The sequence below is a fragment of the Aplidium turbinatum genome, chromosome 2 (genome assembly GCF_918807975.1).
Source record: "Aplidium turbinatum chromosome 2, kaAplTurb1.1, whole genome shotgun sequence".
Taxonomy (NCBI): Eukaryota; Metazoa; Chordata; class Ascidiacea; order Aplousobranchia; family Polyclinidae; genus Aplidium; species Aplidium turbinatum.
In genome coordinates this window covers 45,882,022-45,888,823 of record NC_137473.1, presented here as the reverse complement: position 1 = coordinate 45,888,823, position 6,802 = coordinate 45,882,022, and positions in this window count along the sequence as shown.

Below are 6,802 nucleotides of genomic sequence, written 5' to 3'. Positions count from 1 at the left end.
CTGATGAATGCGACAGCGAAGCCACTGATAACGCGCGCGAAGCATCTACTACCGCGCCGGCGCCAATAATCAGCTGGTGAAAGCATGGTGACGTATCGATTGCGTAGTTTAGGTCGCGCCGGCGCAATTCCATCACCCGCTTCGATATGAATTTGCATTGACAATATTTCTGTGCACTTGTGCAGTGCTTATGCATCATAGAATTGACGTGTTTTACATGATAGTCAGGCTGAAAACACATCTACAGATTTATTTAACAAAAACTTTTTATAAAAAGTGTTGCAGAGCAGACCTACAATACGTACTCAAATGACAGCCAATGTAGACCCAGACGTATGAGGATGAATGGCTGCAGTGGTGTAGCCTATGTAGGAGAATTCTTTGAAGGGGGCATCCCAAAGATAATTACAATTGCATTTTTTTCAAAGAAGAACAAAGATGCCCTTTTTCTTGTAGCTTAGCAGAATTCCACCGATAGCCTATCACATTCAGCTTCTGGCCTACATAAACAGAAACAAACTAGGCTAGAATTTGCATTGAAAGCAAGCAGCATGGCAGCAAACAAGGTTGCAAAATTATATCAATCAATAACTATGATCTCATTTCGTTCCGCATTCCCGATACGACGAAAGGAGCATATATTATTCAGTGGCGTATATTCAGGGTGTTCAAGGTGTGCACTGCACACCCCAAGAAATCCAGAAAAAAAGAAAATTTCCATCGGTTGTCGATGTTCTTTACTTTCATGATATTCTAACATCTTGCTGCATGCTGATTGCTTTCTTTTCAATTGCAAAACTCGTCTCCTTCTAATTTTAATACTCCAACGTTTGAGGTCATTGCCTTTAATTTTTTTCGGTCATTACCTTTAAGCTGGGTGTGCACTGACAGCTTGGCGAGTGCTATTTAAAATAAACAATTAAGAAAAATGACGTCACAAGGCAGGGAAAACAGCACACCTTGGCGCGTCATTGGGGGAATCCCATGCAATAGCAAGTTTTAGCTTGTTGGATTAGAGTTTGAGGTGATCAGCGTTGGAAACAACTTTTGCTAGAACTGAAGCAAAAGCAAGCTTTCTACGACGATGTAATTCAAAAATTTATTGCACAAACAAGAAGAATCGAATTATGCTATAGATGAATTTTTCTTCTGTAGTCGAGGTGTTAAAGGCATACTAAAGGAAAATTTCAAACCGGAATTAAGCATTAAAATGAGTAAACTGAACATTCAAGAATACATTTCAAAAACAATTACCCAAAAAAATTTGTTTTCAATGGCGCTGGCAAGGCCCAAAGTCCAGTGTTTCATTTATTTTCATTTTTTTCAAAATGACCAAAACGTGCAAACACAGCTCAAGAATACGTCATAAAGTCCAGCAATAACAAAACCCACGTTACCAATCTGATGTTTTGAGCAAACTGTCTGCTGTTTTGATGTTAAAATGTGCTGTTTTGATGTAAATACATACATAGCCTACAGTCAAATCGCCCGCAGTAACAATTATTGCGTGATCGGTTGATTGCTAGACTTTATGACGTAGACTTTATGACGTTCTTTACAGTCGCACGCTTCGTTGCTCAGGCCAATCTCGTTTTGAAAGCTCTGACAAAAGCACGCGCACAATGGTGGTCAGACCGCAATGGGGCAAAATTTTATTGAAAATCGTTTTATGGTAGCATGTTAAACACAAAGAACGTGGAAAATCGCCAAGTCAGGTTTTTCCTTTAATACCCCTTTAAACATTTTCGTTTTTACTAAGTAGTACGGCGGATAAAAGTACAGCCGACCAACATAGCAATCGACTTTCTTTTCTTGTTTATTATCGAGTTGCTTTGCTATTGTTTTTTGTTTTAACTTTCACCTGTTTGTTTTTAATTCGCTTGTACATTTCTCAAGATGTTGCGACCGTGCCTAATCCTTGCATGAAGTAAATCATTTCCATCTCGAGCACGCTTTAACTTTCGCGTTTTTTCAGACTCCTGCTGTGTTATGGCAAGTAATATTGTTCGTTTTGATGGTCGGAAATAAAAAGTGAACTGAAGTATGTGACTTTAGAAATGCAACTTAATGTTTGATATTATTAAGTCTTTCATTCAATGCGCTGTCAAATAAATATCTATTTTGTATTCTTCTCCATTCCGACAACATTATTTTTGTCAGTTCTGTTCATGTTCAGAATTTGTGCTGAAAATGCTCTCTGAACGCACCAAATTCAATGTTAATTTTAAAAATTTTCTGGTGGAGGCCCCCCAGACCCCCCGCTGTTGCTTTGCCGTCACTGAACACCCTGTCAAAGTGGTCACGGTACGCCACTGATATTATTCCTGTTTGTGCTTGCTAATCGAAGACTTGGAACTATAGGCCTAACCAGCTCTGCTATAACTAAGGCAGTGGCGTAGCCAAGGGGGGGTTTTGGGGGTTACAACCCCCCCTTTGGCACGCGTGTGACGTCACGATATTGAGAATGATGCTTTCAGTCTAAAAAAAAATTGCCAAATTTTTAACAAAACTGCATTAAAAGAGCGAGTTTTGCCAATACCAAACATTCAAATATCTCAGCCAGGAATTAGCAACAAGAAAACATAGAGACTTAGCTTTATTTCCGAAAAATGCCGAAGAAAACATGATCTTATCCTTTCGCTATGCCACCGGACAGCACCATTTTACAGGAATATTCATACCCAGATTTTTGTTGAAAATGCTCTCAGAATGCACCAAATTCAAAGTAATTTTTCAAAATTTTCTGGGGGAGACCTCCAGACCCCCCGCCGCTGGGTCGTCAAAACCCCCCCCCATTCAAAATTCCTGGCTACGCTACTGAACTAAGGTACCGTACGGTATGGGATTGAAGCGAGCAACTTTCGTTAGCATTCCGTTGGCGTATTTCTAATCTGTAGACTGTAGGTCGCTGTTCTGCAGCAGATGGGATGTTTTCACCGGTTAATAGTTGACACTTCAACATAGGACAATTTTCTTTATAAATAAAGATAGGCTATAAAGGCAGAGGTATAATATGATCAGATATGATAATAAAGTGTTGCTACCTTGCCATATTTTAAAAACTTATTGTCCTGTTTTGGTCATGCACATTATAACGTGCGCGGTTTGTCACTTCTAACTTTTTCTAAACCTCTGCTATGTTTGGCACATATTGTTTTTCGTTGTGATGGTTAAAAATAAACTGAACTAAACTCAATCAGTTGACTGCGCTCATTGTGACCCTTCTAGCACTCAGCCAGAGAACTGATTCTTGCTTTGAACTTTGTTTTGTAAGGGTTATGGCAGGGAAGGGGAATCGAGCCCTCGTAATCGGAAAGACTACTTCCCTAACCCTCAAACCGCTAGGCCACGCTGCCGACGGCGAAACGTCCACTTATTTACTTAAGAGTGACTGCAATTAGCATATTTAAATCTTGCTTTCTGATAGGTTAATAAACCTCATCTGCTGCAGTGCAGCGACTTACAAACGAGCTGGCACGCAATGCGAGCTGGCACGCATTCGGTTGTGCTGGAATAAACTGGTAGTCTAAGCCGTGACCCGACAGTTTATCGAAAGACAATTTATCGAACGACAGTTCATCGAACGACAGTTTATCGAAAGACAGTTTATAGGGGTTAGGGGTTGGGGGTTAGGGGTTGGGGGTTAGGGGTTGGGGGTTAGGGGTTAGGGTTAGGGGTTGGGGGTTAGGGGTTAGGGTTAGGTTTTAGGTTAGGGGTTAGGTTTTCGATTAACTGTTGTTCCAGGCCCCTAGCCAGCAGGGAGCCAGGGAGGCCTCGCCCCCCCTAAAAACAAATTCGCCCCCCCTGGCAAAATCCAAACATTCAAGAGCAACAGCTACATGTATAATGATTTTGCCCATTTAAATTTTTTTGGCCCCCCTTAAAAAAAGTTGGCCCCCTTTGCTCCGCGGTCTGGCTACGGCCCTGTGTCGTTCGATAAATTGCCGTTCGATAAACTGTCGTTCGATAAACTGTCGTTTCGATAAACTGTCGTTTCGATAAACTGTCGTTCGATGAATTGTCGTTCGATAAACTGTCGTTTCGATAAACTGTCGTTCGATAAACTGTCGTTCGATAAACTGTCGTAGTACCAGTCTAAGCGAAGTCCTGCAGGATGCAGGGTATTATAAGTGAGTTAGTAGGTTAGGCGCTGAAACCATGGCGTGTGTTGTTTAATCTCCGATGTGTAACGATAGCATAGAATGCGAGTTTTATGTGGCACTAGATGGAAAGCACTTTCTGTCTCTGGCTCTATCTGAAGTTAATCACAAAAAATAAAGTCCTGCAAAATTAGCAGTTGGATGTTTGTCGTAGTTTGTAGATTATATTGCAGCAATGGCCGAGTGGTTAGCGCGTTGGGCTCGCAGTCGAGAGCCTGCATGTTCGACTCCAGCCACCCGCACTTGCTGTTGTTTCTCTGGGCAAGAAACTTTACGATAATTGCCTCTACCCAGTGATCGATTTCGAGTAATGGGTAGTACCAAATTTAAGTCATAAGTAGAGTAGACAACCGGAACAGACATTGCCGTCGGCTGCAGCGTGGGTCAGGTGTACGTCGGAAGGCGTACACCGATGCATAGCGGCTAGCGCTCAAGTCCGCTTTCTCGCAATGCAGGATAAAGATAAACAAACAAACAATATTAACCTGAAAATTTGTAATCAGCAAGGCATAAGACGTCTGAAAACCATTTTCTTACATGTCATCAAGTAAGTTTTTTGGGGGGAAGAACAGTCACCTTCACGCGGTCCCCCCTGTAAGTAACATCTAAAAAAATGCGAAACGAAGACTGTCAAAACCGAACCTCGACCCGGAACGCTCAGCACAGGACCCCACGAGAACCGCTCTTTTCAGAGCGCGGCAGTTCCACTGTCGACAATACCACCGTCCCACCATCTTAGAGCTGAACGCTGAGGGCATCACATCCAGCAAGATTGATATGATCGAGCAGCTCGCTCATAAGGACCGAGCTCTTGTTATCCTCCTCCAGGAGACCCACTGCACTTCTGCAGACAAGCTAGTAATTCCACACTACTCACTAGCTGGGTTTACCCAAAGCAGGAAGCATGGCCTTGCCACGTTTGTCCATGAGAGCTTAAACTGGACGCTTGCAAACTCCTCCGCCAATGAGGAAATAGGATGGGTTTGTGTGAGCATTGAAAATTACAACATCATCAATGTATACAAGCCACCATCCTCACACCTGAACCCATCATCTATACCCGCATTCCCCCCACCCAGTATCTATGCTGGTGACTTTAACTGCCAGCACACCGACTGGGGTTACAAGTACACCAACAGCGACGGAGAATGCCTGGCTGCTTGGGCTGCAAACAACAACTTCACCCTCCTTTACAATCCAAAAGATCCAGCCAGTTTCTGGTCCGGACGCTGGGGAACGGGCACAAACCCTGACCTGGCCTTTGCAAGCATGGATACAGACAGCTCTCTTCCTGACAGACGTGTGCTAGAGAAGTTCCCACGTTCCCAACACCGACCTTCGCTTATCACTGCCCCTAAGCTTGTCTCTCCCATCCCAAGTGCCCCAGTGAAGCGATGGAACTTCAGAAAGGCCAATTGGAATCGCTACAGCCTCATAACCAATCAAACCGCGGCGGAACTACCCTCACCTTCTACCGCCAACGTGGATGAGGCTTACCAAGACTTCTGCCGTGCTATCAAATCCGCAGCTAAACAAGCTATCCCTCGCGGCCGCCGAAAGAACTACACGCCGTGCTGGGATTCAGAGTGCGAAACTTTATACCGCTCTTATATTCGTGCCTCACCAGGTGCTGCCTCTATCTCAGCCGCAACAAGACTGCTTGATCGGCTGGACTCACGGAGGCTAGAGCGATGGAAAAACACCGTCAACACTATCGACTTTACACACTCTAGCCGGATAGCATGGAGTACTGTCAACAACCTTACGGGCCGTTCAGCACGCCCTTCCCGCCAATGCCCCGTTACTGCCAATAACATCGCATCAGAACTAGTGAAAAACGGGACGTACAAAATAGGCGACCGCAAGTTCTCCAAACTTGTAAAGAGGGAAACGTCTGATCTCTGGAAAATCCCAACACCAGACGAGGAAAGCATTTCTGGTGAATTTACGTCCGATGAGTTCACCGCTGCCCTACAATCAACTAAGACCCGTAAGGCCCCTGGTCCCGATAACATCTGCCCCGAACTTGTACTCCATGCTGGCACCGCCATGAAGTCTTGGCTGCGCAAATTCCTGTCTTCCTGCTTATGCCAACTCAAAATCCCCAAAATTTGGAGACGAGCCAAAGTAGTCGCGATCCCTAAGCCTCATAAGGCACAAGAGGATCCGAAGAGCTATCGACCTATATCTCTTCTCTGTATCCCTTTTAAAATCTTCGAACGTCTTATCTACACTAGAGTCTGCTCCATCACATTGCATTCGCACTAGCATGCAGCAGAATGTCAAATCATGCCAAACAAGTGGTAAAGCGAACATTTCCAATGCAAAGGTAGTTGACTGTCACCAAACTGGCTACACACAGTCTTTGGATTTCGTAAACCAAGTAAGAAGGCGGAGCAGTGTCGTGTGAGCACCATCTTAGGCCCCTAGGAAATCTACTGGTGAACCCCTAAGTTTTACTAATGACGCTTAAAATATTTTGTGATGGAGTTTCTCAAACCATGGGCCTAGGCCTATTTACAATAGGGATAAAAGACAAGCAAAAGGTGGAGTGACGCGGTGTTTGTTTATAAAAATAAATAATAATAATAGCCTACACTGAAATAGATGCAAATGGTCTATAGGCTAGGTAGGAAAAAGAA